We start from the raw sequence: 24,094 nt of genomic DNA, 5'->3' as shown, positions 1-24,094 counted from the left end.
GCAGCAAGACTTGGGGGATCTTAGTTCCCTGACCAGGGATCGAACCTGCACCCCCTGCATTGGAAGTGAGGAGTCTTAACCCCTGGATGCCAGGGAAGCCCCTAATGGACATTTTTCTGTGGAAAATGTCAGTACTGGCGTTTGAATGCCATGAATTTGAGCAAACTCTGGGAGGTAGTGGAGGACAGGGAGCCTGTCATGTTGCAGTCCATAGGGTCACACAGAGTCAGATACAACTTAGCAACTGAACACATGTAGCTAAATATCAGCAGATTGGCTTAAGCTGATTGCCTTAAATCTGCTTATAATATTTTTATTGTGTTAGGAATTCCTACTTGTGACAGACAGAATCTTAACATACTTGTGGGTATGCTTCAACAAGATGGAGAAATCATAGTTTCTTGAGTCATCTGTAAAATGAGATACTTTTCTCATAAGTTGATGTATATTATTATTTTAATTACAGTATTGTGAAAATAAAAGTGTTATTGCTGAATTTTCTGGTGGTACTCTACAAGTCTTTTGGTAATAGAAATTTTAAGTTCTAATTAATAATTAATGTCTTTCTTTTGAAAGCCTGAAAATACTTTCTCACTATGGTTCTTGAAAGCACTGCCTATGTGCACAGTTTTATATTCCCTAAGGCTTGTGATAAAGTGGATTTCCTATTTATATATGTCTGGAAAGATATTTGTGTAATAAACAGCAAAACTTTAAGTGCTCATTAGTACTTACAGACTTTGATAACTACTTCCTAATAATGATTAGGAATTGTCAAGGTCAGTATTGCTCTCCTTTTTTCTTGCTTTCCTTCTGTGTGAATCTGCTCAGAATCTGTGATTATCAGCGTGGGTAAGGAGCCACCTATGAAAATGGTCTAAAACATTTTTTTTTTTTTCTGATTTCTTTTGGTCACACTGTGTGGATTGTGGGCTCTTAGTTCCCAACCAGGGATTGAATCCAGGCCGCAGCAGTGAAACCGCTGAGTCCTAACCACCGGACTGCTAGAGAATTCCTTCTTCGTTTCATTTTAACTTCATGGTTGTACATTTTGTATTTAGTAAGTTAAATTTCTTCTTGGTAAAGTAGCTCTGAAGTTTTTGTGTGAATCATTAACAGTGTGTTGGAAAAGGAGTACGTCAAGGCTGTACATTGTCGCCCTGCTTATTTAACTTATATGCAGAGTACTTCATGAGAAACACTGGGCTGGATGAAGCGCAAGCTGGAATCAAGATTGCCGGGAGAAATATCAATAACCTCAGATATGCAGATGACACCACCCTTATGGCAGAAAGGGAAGAACTAAAGAGCCTCTTGATGAAAGTGAAAGAGGATAGTGAAAGATTGACTTAAAGCTCAACATTCAAAAAACTAAGATGATGGCATCTGTTCCCGTCACTTCATGGGAAATAGATGGGGAAACAGTGGCTGACTTTATTTTTCTGGGTTCCAGAATCACTGCAGATGGTGACTGCAGCCATGAAATTAAAAGACGCTTACTCCTTGGAAGGGAAGTTATGACCAACCTAGATAGCATATTCAAAAGCAGAGACATAACTTTGTCAACAAAGATCCATCTAGTCACGGCTCTGGTTTTTCCAGTGGTCATGTATGGATGTGAGAGTTGGACTGTGAAGAAAGCTGAGCGCCGAAGAATTGATGCTTTTGAACTGTGGTGTTGGAGAAGACTCTTGAGAGTCCCTTGGGCTGCAAGGAGATTCAACCAGTCCATCCTAAAGAAGATCAGTCCTGGGTGTTCATTGGAAGGACTGATATTGAAGCTGAAACTCCAGTACTTTGGCCACCTCATGCGAAGAGCTGACTCATTTGAAAAGACCCTGATGCTGGGAGGGATTGGGGGCAGGAGGAGAAGGGGACAACAGAGGATGAGATTCAGTTCAGTTGCTCAGTTGTGTCCGACTCTTTGTGACCCCATGAATTGCAGCATGCCAGGCCTCCCTGTCTATCACCAACTCCCGGAGTTCACCCAAACCCATGTCCATCGAGTTGGTGATGCCGTCCAGCCATCTCATCCTTGTTGTCGCCTTCACGTCCTGCCTTCAATCTTTCCCAGCTTCTGGCCTTTTCAGTGAGTTGGCTCTTTGCGTCAGGTGGCAGGTACTGGAGCTTCAGCTTGTTTCCCGTTAGCATTTTGCATTAGTGTGGTACGTGGTTCAGTTCAGTTCAGTTGCTCAGTCATGCCCAACTCTTTGTGACCCCATGGACTGCAGCATGCCAGGCTTCCCTGTCCATCACCATCTCCCAGAGTTTACTCAAACTCAGGTCCGTTGACTTGGTGATGCCACCTAATCATCTCATCTCTGTCGTCCCCTTCTTCTCCTGCCTTCAGCCTTTCCCAGCATCAGGGTCTTTTGAAGTGAGTCAGTTCTTCACATCAGGTGGCCAAAGTATTGGAGTTTCAGTCCTTCCAATGAATATTCAGGACTGATTTCCTTTAGGATGGACTGGTTGGTTCTCCTTGCAGTCCAAGGGACTCTCAAGAGTCTTCTCCAACAGCACAGCCAAAAGCATCAAATCTTCGGTGCTCAGCTTACTTTATAGTCCAACTCTCATATCCATGCATGACTACTGGAAAAACCGTAGCTTTGACTAGATGGACATTTGTCTGCAAGGTAATGTCTCTGCTTTTTAATATGCCGTATAAGTTGTTCATAACTTCCAAGGAGCAAGCACCTAAGAAAACAGTTGGCACTTTCTTACAAAGCTAAACAATGTCTTACTATATGATTCAACAATCACACTCCTAGGTATTTAAATACCCAACTGATTCAAAAATATGTTCATACAAAAACCTACACAAACTATTTATAGCTGCTTCATTTATAACTGCCCCAAATTGAAAGGAATCGAGATGTTATTCAATAGGTGAATGGAGAGACTGCAGGGTACGATGGAAGAATCCTTGGAAGAATTGTGCTTGTTTTACTGTGTTTTACTGACCATTTGTATGACAGTGAACTGCCTATTTTGATTTTTTGCCCATTTTCCCTCTTATGTTGTCTTTTCTTACTGATTTGTGAGAGCTCCTGTATATTGTGAGTTTTTGTTCCTTGTCTGTTTATACACTGCAGGTATTTTCTCCCAGTCTTATTTACGTTTTATTTTTTATTTCTTCTTAGTTTGGGACTTAATTTAGAAGTTGCATGATTAAGACTTCCTGGGTGCCCTTCACTCACATTCTTCAAATGTTAACATTTTAGTATATTTGTTTTCTCCTTTCATTAAAAAAAATAGTATCATGAATTCCTTGGTGATCCAGTGGTTAGGACTCCCTGCTTCCAATGCTGAAGTGCGAGTCAGGAACTAAGATCCCACTGAAACTGTGTACCTCTGATTGGGACTTGAACCCATGATTTTTAGATTAGAACCATTCATCTGGTGTCTGGACTTGATGAGGCTCAGGTTCTTTGTGTCTCAGTGCAGAAGGAATTCGGCAAGAGGCAAAGTGATGGTCTAGAGGTGTTTATTAGTATAGGATGCTTGTGAGAGATGCAAGCTGAGAGGTGAGGGGTTCTGCCCTGAGGGCTACATGTTTATAATCAAAGGAAAGAGGGGAAAAAGACGGTTTCTTTCTCATACTTTGAGTAGATGTTAGAGCTCCTCCTTCATACTGGGCAGAAGAGTGACCTTCTGAGGTCAGACTAGGACTGACGTAGTGCTTATTCAAATCAGCAGAGGGGTGGTAACAGTTTTCTTTCATTAAATGACCTGGGACTGTATTTCCTGCTTTGTAGTTAAGCAAGCCTGCTTCATTCCACAATGTTTCTTGAGCCATCATTAACTTAGAGTGGTCTGCCAAAGTTTCTAGGCTTCCCTCTCTATCTATAATCTCTTACTGGGACTTCTACAACTACCTGTGTAACTATTCTATTCTGTTGCTGTCACCACAGTCATAACAACCTTACCCCTCCCCAGCAACAACCGTTAAGGCACAAAGCTTGTTTAAAAAAAAAAAATTAACCCGCAGATATTGAAATCCTTATGTGTATTTAAACTTCTCTCTTTCAAGCAGTAAGTGTATTTAATCTTTTCTTAAACGGTTCAGGACATTAGGGACATCATTAATTTTTTTTTTTTTTGGCTATGTGTGACACCTTTTGTACCTCTTGAATTGAACAGGAATGCTTCTCATTAGGTTGAATGAGTCTAGGCCACTCCTAAGAGTTTTTGTTTGCCTTTCTTAAATAAAAATTATTTTTTTCCTATTTTCCTTCACTATCTTTTGCTTGCCAGTTAGCTGTACTTTCTTGTTAATAAATACTTTATTGCTTCTAATAGTCTCTAATTTCCTGTGAAGTTGGGAAGCCAGATACATGCAGTATTCTAAGAAGCTGGATCTAAATAACAAATGCATTCAAGTGTGAGGCCATGGGAGTCTCCCTTAATCAGTGGATGGACTGTATGTTTTTTCCACTAAGAGACATGGCTTTTCCTGACAATGATGGTGGCAATAAGGATCTCAGACATTCATAACTGCCCCTGGAGATAGGTAGGGCGAGAGATGTTATCCTTAATTTATAGAGGAAGTAATGGGTGGTGGAGGTAATGTTATTAGAAGAGCTGGGATTTGAATCTGTTTTTTTCATCTGAATCTATTGAATAAGCATTGTTTTAGTAATACTTCTTTTTCCTGTCTATTACTAATAATACTTTCTAGAAAGTTATGTTGTGTCCTGGCTTTAAGTACCGTTCTCTCATGAATTTTTATTAAATCTAAATTTTAAATTGAAATAGGTTACTAGCACAGAATTTTCAAGTTCCCATTGGCCTATAGCGTGGGTTCCAGACTAGAAGTGGGAAGATTGAGTCTATTGGACCTAATCAATTTCATTATCATTAATAATTGTTAATTTCATGGGAATTCCGTGGTGGTCCAGTGGTTAGGATTCTGAGCATTCGCTGCCTAGGGCCTGGGTTAATCACCGGTTAGGGAACTAAGGTGCTGCATGCTGTGCACTGTGGGTCCCCCCGTCCCAATAAATTTCATTATCTATTAGACTATTATATACAGTCCTGTCTGCTATCTGCCTGGAGCTCTCTTCGCTTGGTTGGTTCCTTTCAGCTCTCAGATTAAATGTTGCATCTTCAGAGCCCTTTCCTGACCTGAAATTACTTCTCTCTTCCTACGTCTCTCCTCTTCTGTATCGTATCACCCTGTTTATTTCCTTTATGGCGCTTAATCACTTTCTGGAAATGCCTTTTGGAAATATCTTGTGTATTGTTAATATCCAGTAAAATGTTAACCCTGTGATTTTTATCCTTTGTCCATCTTTAGGGTTTATTTTATCTCACAGACAAGTGCTTCGGTCTTTTTGAACTCCTCCGAGCAGCTTCCTTTGCCCAGGAATGAGGCGCTTTGAATTTAAGGGCTTCTGTGAGGGCCTCCTGTCTTGTTTACCTTTGTATCCACAGAACCTGGAATAGCAGTCTTGTAGAATATAATTTCAGCAAACATTGTGAAGTGAATGTAGCAACAACATATTACCTTTTTCACTTGAAAGGTATGGTTGAGGCTTATAGTCTAATGTGCTTTTCAGAGAATAAGCATATGGCACAGCTATATTATTTGATGTGGTTCAGTCGCTGAGTTGTATCTGACTCTGTGACCCCATGGACTGCAGCCTGTCAGGCTCCTCTGCCCATCCCAGGCAAGAATACAGGAGTGGGTTGCCATTTCCTTCTTGAGGGGAACTTTCTGACCCCTGGGATTGAACCATCTCCAATTGGCAGCCCAGCTACATTATTACTGATTAATAATATCATTTTGTATGGTATATGTATTTTTTAAACAAAATTTTCAATTACCAGATAGCCAGTCCATCCAGTTTGAAGCCATAGAAAACATTTGAATTAAAAAAAACAAAAACAGAAAACACTTGTTCTGTGAATCTTAGAGTGTGATTCTCAGACTTATGTCTGTGAACCACTTTGACAGAGCAAGGAGACATGCATGCTGGTATCTTGTTTATTTTGATAGTCAACGTTTCTTTTTAGGTTCCATTTTTGACATAGAAGCTGCATTAGTATGGGAGGAGAACCAGACCACTGACTGCTGTACCCCATTTAGTCAGTCTTATTTTCCAAATGCAGAGTGCTTTGGGTACTCAGATAAAACTAGGGGAGAAGAATGATTCAGTTGGAGATGCCAGGAAAACTGCACTTTCCATGCCTGGGTTGGTTTGTGACAAGAAGCTCGCTACCTACTGTTGAACTCTGTGCTTTTGTTCTGAGTTATTTTTGGAGTAACATGTGATGGAAAGAAATAATATAGAGGATAGGAGAAATTGAGGAAAAATGTATTCCCCTGTCCTGGGGAGAAGGTATATAAATAGCTAATTTACTCTGTGTTCATTTTTAGGGTTTGTTCTGTCGCAAAGGCATGTGATTAGGTCTCATTGAATTCTTCTGAATGCCTTCCTTTGCCAGGCCCAGCTACTAGATTATCTGGATTCAGGACTACTCACAATATTTTTTTGCTTAGTTGCCTTCCTTTTTCTAAGATGATTTTAAAAAGCCCTTTATGTATACAGAATACTCTCTGCCAATTAAATAATAGCTTTTTCTTGCCAGTCATTGAAAGGTAAAAGACTTAAAACAGCATCAGTTTGTTTGAACTTGTGCATGTAATATCATTTTATTTTTGTTGTTCAAGTTAGAATGAAAGGATGGGGAGCATAAGGGAGGGAAAAATTATATTCTCAATTTATGTAGAAAATAGAAATATAATGGGTTTGAACATGTTGACAATTAAAAAAAGGACCAGGTTTTACGTTTATTATACAACCATTAAAAGCATGTTGCTGATGATATCTCCTTGGAGTATCTTGGTTCAGGCATATCTTCCATTTGGTGGGTAAGAAAAATTAGACACACAAAGTCAGTGTAATTTTCCCAGTTACATATAGAGAAAATAATAAGTGGTTTGTAGATTTCCTTGACTCTGCCTATATTTTATCCAGTCGAAATGTATACGGAACTCAGGACAGGCGATGTACTTTGTATAGTTCCCCAGCTGTTCATAGTAACGGCTCAGTTAAATTTTGACGTTATTCTTCAGGGAGAAGTTTTGTTCTGGTTGCGGATGATGTATATATTGATGTTTTTGAGCATGGACATAATATCTGTGTTCATGTTGATAAGAAAATTGAATTGGATTTCAGTACAAAACTTTTGTAAACATTTTACGATACAGGCTCTTGTATTTTGGATTTCTGCTTTTCTGATGTTTAGGCCACCGTTGGTTTTAGATAAGAGAAATTTGAATCTCTTGATTCTATTTTCTTCCACTGCTGTATCTGCCTTTGCAGGCGTTTTGCATAGCAAGTGCAGGTCGTATTGTGTTGAATGCTAAGTTTACTTCAGTGTTTGGTATTAGATGGTTTGTATAGTATATGTACTGAGGATATCTTTGTAATTTTGACATGAGTATTATATTATATATTGATTACATTTCTGTTTTTAAATATTAAGGAGTGCAGATATTTTAATCTTTACATGCCAAGAATTCTGGGATCTCCTTGTTTCCCCTCCTTTAATTGCTGCTGGTGGAGGTGGAAGCCCTTCTCAGTGTTAATAAATGCCATCACCCATTCCCTTCCCCCAGCTTTACACTGGGGCCTAGTTTGCCTGCAGCTGCAATGGTAGGCATCTTTCAGGAAGTGACCTTGGCTTGTATTAATCAAATTCAGAACACACAAAAAGCTTCTTGCTAACATGCTGACTTGATGTAAAATTTTATCGCATCCATTTTCTTTCAGAATGAGGCCATCTTGTAAAAAGAAGATATACAGAAGACTCCTCCAATGTAATACATTAAAAAAGCTTTGTAAGCCATGTTAAAAAAAAAAAAACACCTAGATTTTAAAAGTAAAGACTATTAATGGCCAAATGTGCATATACCTAAATCATGAAGGTTTGGGAGTTGTTGCTAGAAAATTAACTTGCTTTAATGCTGAATAAAAAGAAAGTCCTGTATGTTAGCATCAAACTTATTTACTATTTAGCTACATTAAATACAATTTAGTATTGTATTTAATATATTATTTATATCAAAATATTAAAAAAAATAAGCTATAAATTTAATAATAGCTACATTAAATTATTGTGGAAGATTTATACACTATGAATTTATTTTGGGGCCCTTTAGTAAACATGTATTAAGAGAGATACTTTTGTATATAGTTTATCTTTGGGTGCAGAAATGACTTTGATCTTACTGTGTTGGTTTGGATAAGAAAACTAATATCCTGCTTGGAATCATTTTCTTATGTAGTGGCAGTACCTACAGGGACTTCTACATATAACAGAAGATTAAGTCAGCAGGGCTGCTAAAATTTACCACCTATTGTATTTATGAGAAATATTCTAACTACAAATTCACACAGTTGCTTCTTCACTTTTAGCTGATCATTATGATACAGCAGTTAATATAGTCAAAGAAATCTAGTTTTTAAATGTAGGATAGTTAAGGTTTGTGTCGTACAGATCTTTATTTTAACCTTGTTCAGTGTTATATGTAGAAAAGAATATTTCATGGATTAGTTTGCTAACGTTTTCTACATTTGGGAGAAATTTACATAAAAAAAAAACTTGGAACTCGGTCGCATCTATTGCCAAGGGGTTCACTCTTGAGTTTATTTTGTATAGGAGTCACTTGTGTGTACTGAACTGTTTTAGAAGAGAAATACAGAAAAAGAAAGCTTAAACTTTATGAGCTGTACCTGCATTTTGGTAGATGTACAGTATGAAAAGTACAGGCATGGTATGTGCTTATTAATGATTAGGAGAGGAGATAGAGAACCTATGGAAATAAAAAATTGGGGTTAGATAAATACTTTAATGGCTTCAACATCTGAGTTATTATTTACTGGAAACATAATCAGCATTATCTGTGATCGTATTGTAACTTGTTCTTAGAATTGCAGCCTCATGGAGATAAATCTATCTGTAACCTGCCTAAGTTCACTCTTTGTCTCGATACCAACATCATTAATTGGTTTGTTAGATACTCCAGGAGAATTTCAAGGAAAATGACTCGATCATTTTTCTCCACTCAAATACCTGTTTTAAAATACATGGTCTTCAATAAAATTGTCACTTTGAACTTAAAATGTTCTTTGCCTCCTCCTCTGCTGCCACCTTCCCATGCCCCCCATTCCCCCCTAAGAAGGAGAAAGGAACGCCTTAAGAGAAAAGGAATACATATAATCCTGGTAGCCAATGAGTTAATGTTCATTTGCAGCCTGAGGGTCAGCGTTCAGTCCCTGTTTCCTGATTGGCTGCTAAAAGGTGAAATTGAAACCACTGTAAACTTTTGACCCTGTAGCAATTCTTGTGGAACGCCTTCCACTGGTGGAGCCCAGAGCTTCAGCTCACCTCTCCACCCAACCCCTCCCACCCGCTTTCCTGTATTTATTTTGTATGATCGTGCAACACTGCATGCGGTTTTTCCAGGAGAGGGGGGAGAGGGAAGCAGAACAAGCACCAGCAAGCGGCTGGCTCCATGCCTGTTTTAGCAACCATGTCATTACTAGCTACAACTCAGCCAGAGATAGGGAGCTTGTTAATAAACTGGTCTGCCAACTGGATTTTTTAGTTTTCTCCTTAATCTCAAGGTAATTTTAAAAATGCAGAATGGTCGTATTTACTGCCATTGTTCATCAGTGGATAGTATCGTAGTGTAAGCGAAATATATGGCACGATTTCCTGAATGTGTTGAGTTAAAAATAGCTTTCATATAAAATAAAATAAAAAAAAAAGCTTTCATATTCAGCAACCTTTATATACCCCATTAATGTTTCCTATGTCTCTTTTGATTTTTACGTAAATGCCTAATGTTTTAACAAAAGTTTTTTTTTTCTTCTTTGCCTTTGTCTTTTGTTATAAAGAAACTCAATTGGCATTTCATTTCTAACTATGGAGAATAATTGCAGAAATTATCTGTACATTCAAAGTTTGTTAATAATCCCCCCCCGCTTTTTTTTCTTGAATGAGGTAAACGGTCCTGGATTCGTCTTCCATTCACGTGTAAACAGTGCTTTACAGTCACCACAGAAACCCGTGAACACGCAGGACCGTCCGCTTCCCTCTCCATTGACACTGTTGTCAGACTGTGCCTTCGTCTTTGGTTCCTCCTTATATCCCTGGTGTCTGGCAGAGTTGATGCTCAGCAGATACTTACTGAGGGAACTTAGTTTTCATTTCAGAAACTATAGTGGCTGTTTGTACCTGCTACTCCTTTCCTAATAGCAGGAACCATATTTTGCTTACACTTTGGAGGGCCTGTGCAGCACCTGGCATCTGATGGGTGCAGAGCAAACATTTAAGTGAATTAAATGCCTTCCCCAAGGTTATGAATCTGAACTTCCAAAACCTAGGTTTTCTGAAACTAAAGTTTCTTTTTTAACTGCCTCTTTAAAATTTTCAGATTGATTCTACGTAGAACTAAACATTTATTAAAACTTATTAAATGACTATTCAGAATAAGTTATTATAAATCAATTTGGTCTTTTCTAATATACATCATAGGCTGGGTGGTAATACATGTCAAGTATTTTTTTTTTAACCCTGTCCTTACTTTACTAAGCCTGCATGTGCTATAATTTGAAATAATTCCTACTCCCCTTGTCAGAAAGACTGGTATTTTTGAAAGTTTGTCGTCAGTGTATTCCCAGTATTCTCTTGGGTACCAAATACATTTTTCCTTATTTACTTGAACACGAAATAATGGACTAATACATTTAAAGAGAAAATTCTTTTTTTCTGTGAAGTTTATATAGCTTTAAAAACAGTAGCATCTTTTTATATAATTTTCTTTCCCCTTTGATTAGATTGGTTGTAGTTGATTGTTGTAAGTAAAATTTGGTGTTAACAGTTTTGACAGAGGATATATTTATTGTTTGATAAATAATCTCAACTGCAAAAAAACCCTGTTCTTTGTGCCAGTATTACGTAATCTTTAAGTAAACGGGATGTTTAATTGGTGCACAAACTGATTGTGTATCGCTTTAAAGACGAGTGGGCAACAGCTGGCTTTTCCCAAAGATGGTGGTTCCCCATCTCCATCTATGATTTTAGGAAACTGAGGAGGGAGTCCCTGGGAGCCCTGCCTGCAGCAGCATGGAGAGAATAATGAGCTTAATATGATTAATAGTAGAGTCTTTGCCCCCTTCCGTGCTCAATAGCAAAAGAAAAACACGTTCATAATATTCAGTGGCCTCTCTCTGTCAGTTGGTGTTTCCCAGCATCAGCATTCTGTAGTTTGGATTTTCCTCTCAGCTCCCCTCCCCCAGTTTGATTCTTTGTTCTGGCCTCGAGGCACATCTTCTCAGACTAGCTCTTATTAACAAAGCTCAGTTTGATCTTCCCAAGCCCCCAGTAGCTTTCTAGTGATGCAGGTTTTGATAATGTGGATCTCATCGGTCACCTTTATGTTAATTCTAGTAGACAAATTGGGGCTTCCCTGGTGGCTCAATGGTATAGAATCCACCTGCCAATGCAGGATATACGGGTTCAGCCCCTGGGTCAGGAAGATCCCTAGGAGAAGGAAGTGACAATCCATTCCAGTATTAGTGCCTGGGAAATCCCATAGACATAGGAACCTGGTTGGCTACAGACCACGCGCTCGCAAAAAGAATCAGACACAACTTAGCGACTAAACAAACAAACAAACAAAAAGTACAGTCCTAGGAAATCTGCTCTGACTGTTGCCTTTTCAGAATCTTGATTCTAGACTAGTCAACTGCAGTGTCCCAGCGGTTCCATACTTAACAGGATCTTGGTAGATAGTACTTTTTAGATTACCTACTCCTTGCAGTTTGCTGGTAAGCAAGCCAGTCGTTGCTCTGATTATTTGCTGGTAAGTCACTTCAGTCGTGTCTGACTCTGTGTGACCCCATAGACCAGGCTCCCCGGTCCCTGGGATTCTCCAGGCAAGAACACTGGAGTGGGTCGCCATTTCCTTCTCCAGTGCACGAAAGTGAAAAGTGAAAGTGAAGTCACTCAGTCGTGTCCGACTCCTAGCGACCCCATGGACTGCAGCCCACCAGGCTCCTCCGTCCATGGGATTTTCCAGGCAAGAGTACCGGCGTGGGGTGCCATCGCCTTTGGGGGCCTCTAATCCAGCTGCACACTTCCTGGGAGAGGAGAACTTTTTAGATGGTACTCCTTTATGTTCTGGGGGTTATGGGGTACAGATTGGCTGTGTCAGTACTCCTTCGGATAGTTCTCATCGGCAGTACAGCAATGCTTGAGCATGAATGTAGGCGCTCTCACCAGCTTTTCACATTAGGCAGCAGTGCTTGTTCCCTGGATCAGTCATTAGGTACATTCTGACTCAGATGCCTTTTCCTGCCCACCTATCTTGTTCTCTAAGTACTAATGTCGCCCCATGAACTCCTCCTTACCTCTCAAAAGGAGCAGCAACAAAAGAACCATTTCTCTTTAAAAATTACATTTATTTGTTTATTTTTGGCAGCACTGGCATGCATTGCTGCGTGCAGGCTTTCTCTAGCTGTGGTTAGCGGGGCTCTGCTTGGTGGGGATGTGCGAGCTTCTCAGTCCTGCGGCTTCTCTTATGTTTGAGGCTCGCGGGCTCTAGAGCTCGAGCTCAGTAGTTGTGTACTGGCCGAGTTGCTCTGAGGCACGTGGAATCTTCCCAGACTAGAGATTGAACCCGTGTTCCTTCCATTGGCAGGTGGATTCTTAGCCACTAGACTGCCAGGGAAGTACAAAAGAACCATTTCTGAGATGAAATTTGATTTAAAACTAGGGCCAGAAAACCTTGAACTTTCTTTACAGGACTTTTGCCTACCTTTTCCCCCTCCACTGTCCTCTAGTTAAATTAAATATAAAAATTCAAGTTATAAAACATTGAATTGAGTGAATTAATGAATTAAAGTCGCTCAGTCATGTCTGACTCTTTGCAACCCCATGGACTATACATACAGTCCTTGGAATTCTCCAGGTCAGAATACTGGAGTGAGTAGCCTTTTCCCTTCTCCAGGGGATCCCAACCCAGGGGTGGAACCTAGGTCTCCTACATTGCAGGTGAATTCTTTTCCACCTGAGCCATCAGGGAAGCCCAGGAATACTGGAGTGGGTAGTCTATCCCTTCTCCAGCAGATCTTCCCAACCCAGGAATTGAACCAGGGTCTTCTGCATTGCAGTAGGATTCTTTACCGACTGAGCTACCAGGGAAGCTCAATTCATTTAAAAACCAAAGTTGTTTGTGTTTTCTCCTGTTTTTTATTTCAGTGTGCTTAGAAACTCTTGTTATACTATGTGTCAGATAGTCTTGTTTGGCTAATAATTGTTTTTATTTATTGAGCTTGTATATACTAGCTACTAGTAAGTAATTTTGGAGAAGGCAATCTCCAGTACTCTTGCCTGGAAAATCCCATGGACAGAAAATCCCATGGCTGCAGTCCATGGGGTCGCTAAGAGTCAGACACGACTGAGTGACTTCACTTTCACTTTTCACTTTCATGCATTGGAGAAGGAAATGGCAACCCACTCCAGTGTTCTTGCCTGGAGAATCCCAGGGACGGGGGAGCCTGGTGGGCTGCCATCTATGGGGTCGCACAGAGTCGGACACGACTGAAGCGACTTAGCAGCAGCAGTAAGTAATTTAAGCATTTTCACTTAATTGTCACAAGAACCTTATGAGTTGTGATACCTATTTTAAGATGAGAAATCTAAGGCTCAAAGATGTCTTACATTGACCCAGGGTTACCAGACCAGTAAGTGAAAGAGCTAGGAGTTGGTTGGCTCTAGATCTGGTGGGCTCTGAAGCTTCTGCTCTTTAGCTATTATGTTAAGAACCTATATGTACTATTGTGGATTGGAAGATGCGGTCCAAGAACTAGCTAACTTTTGGCATTGTCTCAGTGATAAGCTGGAGACTACTGTGATTATTAGTAGACACGGTACTAGATACAGCAGTTCCTCTTATAACTTTAATTGCATGCCACTTATATATTACCTAGATTTTCTTCTCCCTTCGTCAACAACGTTATGATGTGATATCCTTCTGCCCTCAACCCTCATCCCCCTGTTCCTCACCTTTAATTTGAATTTCAAAAGTGCAACAGATCCTTCACATCATGCACCTAGATTGTGGTTGGTTGTCTCCTATCTACTATGTGGATTGGCCATGACTGTGATGTGTTTGTTACTTGGAACTTGTGAGTGTATCATTTTTCCTTCCATCCTTTCTCAGCAGACCTGCCAGTTCCAGCACAAATGCTATTAACTTAAGAGCTTAGCTATGGTTGTTGAATCTACAGATAGCTCTAGAATTAGTGGTAGTCAGAGTGTGCTTTGTCTCATTTGGAAAATCGTAAGGTGAGAGTGAATGTTTTTATTGGCTCACTTTTTTGTTGGACTAGAGCCTGCTCCACATTTCCTCAAGTGCAGAAGTCTGCAGTTCTGTATGCTCTCATATTTATTGAAGTTTATTTTGAAGAACTGTCCTTCATTTACCTGTCTCCTGTTTAAAATAATTTTTTTTTTTTTTTGGTGAATGAAATGATGTATCCTTTCCTAAAGGGGAAGAAAATATCCAGTACTTTTTTTTTCTTTCTCCCTTTTCCTTGGTTGCTTTATCTATCTATCTGGTGGGTATTTATCTTTTTTGGACTTGAGGATTTAATTAGATTCTTACAGGATATTTATATTGTTTTAAATTGTTAATTTGTTGAGCATTCCCTTTGGACTTGGGGGGGAACATCCGAAGTTCAGATTACCCATCTGGTTTCATCACTCTTCAGAACTTGGGCTAGTCTCCTTCATCACTACTTTGCATTATCCATGTTTACAAACTGTGACGGATTGTATTGTGTATGCCCTGCCTAATTTTTTTTTTTTAAACAGAAGTAGTAATATATGGCAAAATAAGGCATCAAGTTCAAATTCCTAGGAAGAGGCTTCATACTTGGTAACTTTTTGTTAGTTTTGTTTCTTATGTCCAGGGACGGGAAAGGTGGGAAAAGTTAACTTGTGTGTGACTAATAATAATATTTATATTCAGAAAGGGCAATAAAAATCAATACCCTTTTTTTTATTTGTTTTTGTCCTCAGGATCAAAATACTTGCTGAACAGTGGAGTCAGAGACCAATAAAAACAAACATAAACTGCTTGAACAGCATTTGACTGGTTAGCCAGGTAATTCAGTTTTCCTTTGGATCCTTTGTAATTTTCTGACTTCACCTTCTGAAGATACTACACACTTTGTGATTTTATGATTTCATTTTAAGCTTGTTTTATATGTTACGTTGTCCTCTTTAATCATACTGTTAGTTGAATGAAGGGTCTTGGAATAAGTTAATATATATGTATATTCTATATACAAATATAAATTTGGAGGGAAGGAGTATGTTACAGTTTAACATGAGATGCTGCCATCAGCCCTCTTCTTCTTATGTGTGAATATTTTAATGGCACTTAAAATCGGAATCAGCTCCATCCATTTTGACTGTTTCACCTTTCGGAGGCTAGTTTCCACAGATTGCTTGTGCTGGTGTGTAACATTTCAACTGACTCCTCTCCTAACTTTTGTTATTGCATCAGGATAGGAAAAATGAGAATGAAAAAACTGTCTAATAGCCACGAAAGCACTTACGCCTTGCTTAGGTGGTTCAGTTTCTTTTTGTTAGTAACATTATTATTCTCTTGGTTGGCTGGGCTTGAAATCTGAGTCATCTTTGAATCCTACCCCCTTTGATATTTTTAGTAAACAAGCCTTATCTGGTTTTCTATTTTCATGTCTCCTCTATTCGGTGAACTTTCTGTTACCAATCTTAGCTTCCTAGGCCAAGACCCCGTAATTTCATGCTTGTGTTTGAAATGTCCCTTTACTGCTTCTTATCTATACTGTTTCAACCCACTTGAAAATTTGCTTCAGTATATCTTCAGTATATCCCTTTAATCAAGTCTCTCTTCTGTTATGAGCTTTGTACGACTGTTCCTGGCTTACAGAAAAAAAATACAAACTCCTCTCGCTTACATTTGAAACAGTCCTTTATCTGATACTTTATCTAGGCCTCCAGTTTCAACTCGTGCTATTTCCCAATAAAATCCTTCAGTTAATTATGGGATACACCCATTATATTCTGAACATAGTAGAGAACTATCTCCATAGTATTTATCTTAAAAAACAAAACTTTATTTGGAAATTTCCAGTTTACAAAAGTTAAAAATAGATAAAGAATTATCTAGATATCCTTAGTCAGATTCACTCTCTGGTTTTATTATTTGCATTTATGTGGGCTCTTACTCTTTCCTCTCTTTTTTGAATTATATGAGGGTTATGTTCCATAGAATGTGTTTCTTTCCTCTAATACTTCTGCTTTATTTCCTACGAATAGGGCATTCTCTCATACAACCATTGTACGGTTATCAGCTTCATAAATGGATGTTAATATAGACCTGTTGTCCATCTTCCAGTTTTGTCAGTTGACCTAATAAAGTCTCTCCCAGCAGTCTCCCTTGCTTCTTGTAATGGAAATGAGTCTAAGCTCAGGTACTACGTGTAGTTATTATTTTTCTTTAGCCTTCTTTTTCCTGGAATATTTCCCCAGCCTCTTCTTTGTCTGGTATGACATTGACATTTTTGAAGACTGCAACCGTTCCCCTCCCTTATTAGAATGTTCTTCATTTTCTGTTTGAAACAGGGTTAGAATGAGGCTATTTGTTCTTGGCTGGGATACTGCATAGGTGATGTGATACCCTGAGAAAGATGTACAACTTCTGGAGGCACAGGATGTCTTCTGTCCCTCATTGGGATGTTAATTGTGATCATTTGGCCAATGTGTTGCCTGATTTCTCTGCTGTTAGAGTTTCTTCCCCTTCTTTAAGCAGTGATGGGGGAGACAATGCCAATACCATGATTCTCATCACAGTTTGCCCTAGATTTAGCATTCATTGATGATTCTTGTCTGATCTAATTTTTTACAGTCATGCTTCCAAAATGGTCATTTTCTCATTCCGTTTCCAGTGGAGCTCTTTCATCATGCTCCTGTGTCCTTGTGGGAAATAGTATTAGAGACCAAGATCCTTGGTAGGTGTCCTTGTTGCTCCTAGATTGTCTTCTCTTCTTGACCCCTTCAGTGGACACAGCTAGGAAATAAATGCATGTTTGTACATGTATATACATAAACATGCTTGTTCATGTACACACACACATAGCAACATGCATCTATGTAGTTTATAAATCATGTGTTGATGTCAGTATGTCCAGTTTCCCTCCACATCTGCAGGGTTTTTTCTTTGCACCTCTCACTTTATATTTTTATGTCCATTTTTATACCACGAGAGCCTTGGTTCCCAACATAGTACATTTACTCATTTGGTCTGTCCTATAATATATCTAAAATCATTTCAGATTTGCTTTGCCCATTTAATTACAGTAAACAAAGTGAGTGGGGAACTTGTATATAGTTTTGCCCAGGACTGAGAGGAAATCCTATATTCATTTTTTTGACTTACATATTTGTATTTAAAATTTTTTCATTTTTAAATTTTTATTGGAGGTTAGTAGTTGATTTACAGTGTTGTGTTAGTGGTTGATTTTCGGGTGTAAGATGCTATATTTTTAAAATACTTGAATTAGTCCTCCCTCATCCTACCTTCCCTTCCCTCCCCGTTTTTGTTTCCCACCTTAGTTTCTGCATGATGTAGTTGTGATATTTGTTTGAAACGAAATGAGGTTTATTTATTTGTGTGCTTGAGTTTCAGTTTGTTTTAAAATGCTCCTCCTCATTCTGATTCTGGTTTTATGTTGATTATGTAGAATATGAATACGTTTTCAAAGGTCAAAATTACACAAAAGATACACATTCCCTCTGTATCTTTTCCACCCTCATTTTCCCCATTTCTCAGAGGAAGCCACCTTCAGTGTTTTCTAGAGTGTTTTCCTGTATTTTCTTTTTGTAATGACAAGCAGATATATGTATGTTTTTTTTTTTTTTCCTTCCTCAATTGCTCACCAGTAAAAGAGTCTACTTGCAGTGCAGGAGATTCAAGTTGAGTCACTGGGTTGGGAAGATCCCTTGGAGGAGGAAATGGCAACTCACTCTAGTGTTCTTGCCTGAAAAATCTCACGGATAGAGGAGCCTGGCAGGCTACAGTCCAAAGAGTGGCCATGGGTTGGACAGGACTGAGCAGCAGCAGCAGCAGCATCGTTTCATTATGTGCACACACCATAGGCTATTCCGTCAGTTTCCTCTGTGTGGGTAGTACCTAGGTTGTTTCCAGTATTTTGCAGTTAAAAATGTTGCTGCAATGAATAACCTTGTGAAAATATATTTTCATATTCTTGGGGGGATATACCTTCAGGATACATTCTTAGAAGTAAGATTACTAGGTTGGAGGGTAAATGTATATGTAGTTTTTGTTAGATGTTGTCTAATTACCCTCCATAAGCATTATGCCATATGGATTCACACCAGTCATGTGTGAGAGAGCCTATTTCCCCCTCTCATACTGTATACATTCTACTGAGTGGTTTTTAGCTGCATCCACATGATTAAGTGTATCAGTAGTTTATTTTTATTGCTGAGAAGTATTCCATTGGGCTTCCTGTTTTTGGCTTCTATGAATAAAGCTTCTAGGAATATTTAAGTGCAAGTTTTTGTTTAGATTTTTTTCCCTCTTGAGTAAATACCCAGGAGTGTAATTGTCTTATGTTAAGTGTGTGCTTGTCTTTATGAGAAATTGAAACTGTTTTCTAAAGTGGCTATACCATTTTATATTCCACTTGCAGTTTATGAGAGTTCAAGTTCCACTTATATCTCTTTATGAAGCGTCTGTTCAAATTTTGTGGATTTCTTAAATTGGGTGGTTTGTTTTCTTATTGTATGACTTAAATTTTTCTGAGTACAGATTCTTTTCAGATATATTTTGAGAGTATTTTCTTCTGGTCTTTCTTTGGTCTCCCTTTTCATATTCTTGAATTTTTTTTTTTTGAGAATATAGGCATTTTGAATAAAATAAATTTTTTTTTTGCTTATGAGTAATCGTTTTTTAGTGTGTGAAGAGATCTCTGCCTATTAATGAGTTGATGAAGATTTTTCTCCTTTGTTGTAGAAGTTCTATAACTTTATCTTTAGGTCTGTGATCCATTTTGATTTAATATTTGCATGTTGTGTGAAGAAAGGATTGAGGATAAGTTTTTAAAAACATTGACATTCTGTTCCATGGCTATTTGTTGAAGACTCCTTTTTCCATTGTGTTGCATTTTAATTGTGTGTGTGGGTGTATGTGTGTACATGTGTGCTCAGTTGTGCACAACCCTTTGCTACTCCGTATGTGTGTGTGTGTGTATGTGCATTCTCAGTTGTGTCCTACTCTTTGCTACTTTCTGTGTGTGTGTACATGTGTGTCCTCAGTTGTGTCTGACTCTGCTACTTCATGGACTGAAACCGCCAGGCTCTTCTGTCCAAGGAATTTTCCAAGCAAGGATAATGAGTAGGTTGCCATTTTCTCCTGCAGCAGATCTTCTCGAACCAGGGATTGAACCTGTGTCTTCTGCATTGGCAGGCAGATTCTTTACCAGTGAGCCACCTGGGAAGCCATTTATATATATATATATATATATATATACACACACACACACATATATATATATATAGTCGGAATCTCGGAGAAGGCAATGGCAACCCACTCCAGTACTCTTGCCTGGAAAATCTCATGGATGGAGGAGCCTGGTAGGCTGCAGTCCATGGGGTCGCTAAGAGTCGGGCACGACTAGCCGACTTTACTTTCACTTTTCACTTACATGCATTGGAGAAGGAAATGGCAACCCACTCCAGTGTTCTTGCCTGGAGAATCCCAGGGACAGAGGAGCCTAGTGGGCTGCCGTCTGTGGGGTCACACAGAGTTGGACACGACTGAAGTGACTTAGCAGCATAGTCGGAATCTATTTCTGGTCTTTATTCTGTTCCATTGATTCATCAATCCTTATGCCCATCAATCCAGTGCAGCTTTATAGTAAGGCTTGAAAGAGGTGGTGTGAGTGTTTCAACTTTTTCTTCTTTGTCATGATTTCTCTGAAAGTGAAGTTGCTCAGCCGTGTCCAACTCTTTGCAGTCTCATGGACTGTAGCCTACCAGGCTTCTCCGTCCATGGAATTTTCCGGCAAGGGTACTGGAGTGGGTTGCCATTTCCTTCTCCAGGGGATCTTCCAGACCCAGGGATTGAACCTTGTCTTCCGCATTGCAGGCAGATGCTTTACCATCTGAGCCAGGATTTTGGTACAAATCTCAGGATATGTTTGTTAGTCCCTGCAGTCTTGTCAGTCTCTCTGAGAAACTGTCCTGCAATATCTATCCAGCTTGACCATTCTGAATTCTGGTTATTATCTTGTCCATTCTGCAAGATTGCTGGGCTCTGTTTGAGTTCTTCATCCCTCTGTTGTGATCTGGAAAAACTGCCTCCTAGAAGGAAGCCTGGCTGATGGTAGGGCTCATGTTACCATGTTGTTCCTTCTCCCCTCATGCCCAGTTGTTTTCTTAATCTCAGGGACCACAATTTCTCACTGTTTGTTCTCTGATATTTGAATATAGTTTGTTTAGTTTATCAACATAAATGAGTTGATGAGTCTCATTATTCTCTCTTGACCTAAATTGGAAGCCCACAGTTGATTCTTGAGTTAATTTAAAAAAAAAAAAAAAAAAAAGGCTCTTCTCATGCTGTGCCAAAAGGAGCAAAAAGATATCTTTAACCATAGAAACTTCTTTGATTGCTGTTTTATTTATTTATTTTTGGGGCTGTGCTGTGCAGCATGCAGGGTCTTAGCTCTCTGACCAGGGATTGAACCTGGGTCTCCGGCCATGGAAATGTGATGTCTTAACTATTGGACTGCCAGAGTATTTTATTGAACAGTTTCTGAGACCAGAGGATTAATTTCTCTGGAAGTTTTCCTAAGGAATATAGACTTGCATTTCTAAAGTCTCTTTTATTCTCGTATCTTGAGACTAGGCAACCAGTCTCAACAAACTCGACTAGGTTTCATTTGCAGGACTTATAAATGTGAATGAATTGTCTCTCCTCCCAGTACATCAGATTTACTGAGTCTCTGGCCTACTTTTGAGGCTGGTCCCTATAAGCAAAGAATAGGTACCAGGCCTGTAGGTATTGACTTATAAAGTGAAGTCATTATTTGTTAATGATGGGCTTGTCATGCCTGGCTAAATGAGAATTATTCTCAATTATGACATTCAAGATGCAGACTTGATTATCCAATTATCCTGATAAATGGGTTGACAGATTTTTATTAAACCTATGCAATTAATAATATTGACATGAAAAGTAGAGAGACTCAGTTTTTATGTTTCTGTTTTTTCCCCTGCAATTTGAGGACATCGAATCAGGTGCCACATAGAATGCTTTTAGAGTACGTAAGTGTAATTTATTAAATTGAGGGCTAGATATAGAAGAGAAAGAAAAAGGGCTTCTTTATAGAACCCACTAGAAAACATAATACCAAACAATAATATTCTAAAACAAATAACCGCAGTTAAAACTTCACTAGTTTATTCAGTCCTGTGTAAATCTGTTTCCGCTTAATCTTTTTTTTTTTTTTTTGCAGTCTGCTTTGAAGACATCATCCACTTAGGTGTATAAAGGGACCTAGAAATTTTGATTTAGTTTATCTTCCAGTACAGTTGTAAAATTGTGTAAGTTACCTTAGGTCAGTAGTCTGTCACCCAGAATTTATTTCATAAAATATTTAGGTTTGTTATCTCTTCCATGAGAATCTTAGACTTCAAGGCAAACAGCAGAGGAAAGCCAAGCCACCATTTGGCAGGAAGACATTTTGGATGTCCTTCATTCATTGTTATGGACAGGAGTTTTCATCTGATGTTCTTAATCGTTGGCCTGAAGGAGTACTTTTAGTCCCTAAAGTATTTGAGACTAATTGTCACAGATTTTACTTAGGTGAAAATGTTTATTTCACATTCATTTTTGAAGGATTCCCTGTATATAAAATTTTGTGTCAGTTGCTTCAGCACTCTAAAGATCTTGTTGTCTGATTGCTTCTAAGAAGGTAATTTTTATCTTTGTTCCTCTGTATATATGGTCTTAAGGTCTTTTTTTCTTGTGACTACTTTGAAAATTTTCTCTTGAAAGGCAAGATGTTTGAATTTAAATAGTTGGACTATAATGTACTTAGGTTTGGTTTTCTTTGTATTTATTCTTGGGATTAACTGAACTTCAGTGTGCAGACTGGTGTTTTCATCAAGTTTGGGGAAGTTTTGGCCATTATTTCGTGAGGTTTTTTGTTTTTGCTTCAGTCTCACTTCTGGGGCTCTAGTTGACATATTTGATAGACCATTTGCTATTTCTCACTTGTCCTTTCCATTTGTCTTCAAGTTGTTTTCCTTCCATTCTTCAGATGGGTAGTTTTGATAACCCTTTAAGTTCAATTACTTTATTTCTTCTCCAGTCTGAGTGATATTCAGTAAGAAAATATTTTTCTGTTTCAACCTTGTTCTTACAACCCAGCGTTGTAAAGGGCTTAAGCCAATGGGTTTATCAAAGTTGTATAACTAGTTTGTGATGTAACTGAAGTTAGAACTTACATCTTGATTCTTTGCAAACTTTCGACCTTTTCTTTGTATAATTTGTGAACTTTATATTGTAGTAGGTTGCAGTCTTTTTAAATATTCATGCTGAGGAGGTAGAGGATACTGCTTAAACATTAATACAGTTGCAGAAATTAAAGGTAAGTTCTTATTTGTGGTTTAAAAATGATTTTTAATAGAAAAATGTAAGTATCACTGAAGTCAGTAATACCTTAGAAACTTACAGATGACATTACTCCAGCATTGAAAGTAAGCCTGTGGTTATTCAACAGAAAAATTCAACTTTAACTATAGAAATTCTAACATCATGACTTTCTGGAGTTTAGGCTGTGATATTATTCATGGTCTTGGAAATTAACTTTTTGAATACAACCTCAGTTAATGGATATATTTCGTGTAGATTTCTGAAACTGATTTTTATGTCATCTTTGTTAAAATTAAAACACTGTATAGTTGGATAGAGGAATGAAAATATTGCCAAGGCCAGGATAATTATCACATGCTTTCATATCATATTTTATTAATAATATTGTAGTTTCTAAAGTTCCGGCAGAAGTCCTGAGAATCTTGATATTTAGAAAAAGTATTGCATATGAATGATGTTCTAAGTTGTGAGAACTGTATTTGTCTCTGTCCTTCAGTTTAGTTTGATATTGAATTACTGGAGTTTAAAGATAACAGTTTTAATTATAAACTGTGTTTTTTATGTCTTATAGTTAAAATGAATTAAACTCAAGGAAATCTGTAAAGCAACTATTATTTAAAAACCAAACAGTTTAAGTGAACTGCTTCTCCCCTACTCAGTGTAAATGAATGATGGTTAGATTAGGAGATGAAACTATCAGTAAGATGAAGATATTTAAAATTGTTTTTTAAAGTGATGTGCATAGGGGTGGGTCGAGAATCTATGGTACTTGGTGATGACCAACCTGGTAAAGGCCATACTTCTTCACTATTTTCTTTTTATAAAGAATGGTAGGAACTTCTAGTGAATGTGGCTGGAAAACAGTAACTTCTTATTCAGGATTTCAGATGGGCCAGTTCTATTGAAAGTCTGTTGTTGAAACAGCTGTAAATGGTGTAGTTAAACTCAGAGATTCCATGAAAAAAGGACTAGAGTATTTGATGTCATAAGTTTTAAGGTTTTGGGGGATTTTTAAGGGGATGAGTGGAAATATTTAAGGGCTTGGGCTCTGACATTGGCAAGACCTGGGTTTAATTTCTAGCTCCATCACTTACTAAATATTTGACCTTGAGTGGGTTATTACTTCCCTGTTTTCTTATTAAAAGGAATAAAGTTGAATTCTATACTTTCATCTGTTCTCTGTATCAGAGGACAACTGTAGTGGGGATTGAGTAGTAGATGAAATACACTCAACACAGGATCTAGCTCAAATGTTAGATTAAGTATTTGTCCACATGGTTTTTAAAATTTAACATTAAAATTATGCAGTATTTTATATGAGCAAGAGTATATATTATTTGTGAG

The 24,094-nt window shown here is 38.3% G+C and overlaps 1 protein-coding gene across 6 annotated transcripts in view; it reads left to right on the top strand.

The window, feature by feature from the left end:
- The window catches only part of NCOA3 (nuclear receptor coactivator 3), a 122,483-nt gene that overhangs the window by 45,017 nt on the left and 53,372 nt on the right, over positions 1-24,094 (top strand). For 5 of the 6 annotated variants that reach the window (XM_027558329.1, XM_027558334.1, XM_027558333.1 and 2 more), the window contains one exon: positions 15,100-15,184. The exons of the other annotated variant lie outside the window; for it this stretch is intronic. The gene's annotated coding sequence lies outside the window, so the exon portion shown is untranslated. The remainder of the gene's footprint in view (positions 1-15,099; positions 15,185-24,094) is intronic. 6 annotated transcript variants of the gene reach the window in all.

The sequence above is a fragment of the Bos indicus x Bos taurus genome, chromosome 13, assembly GCF_003369695.1.
Source record: "Bos indicus x Bos taurus breed Angus x Brahman F1 hybrid chromosome 13, Bos_hybrid_MaternalHap_v2.0, whole genome shotgun sequence".
NCBI lineage: Eukaryota > Metazoa > Chordata > Mammalia > Artiodactyla > Bovidae > Bos > Bos indicus x Bos taurus.
The sequence above is the reverse complement of the archived record's forward strand: the minus strand, read 5'-3'. Positions and strand labels throughout refer to the sequence as shown.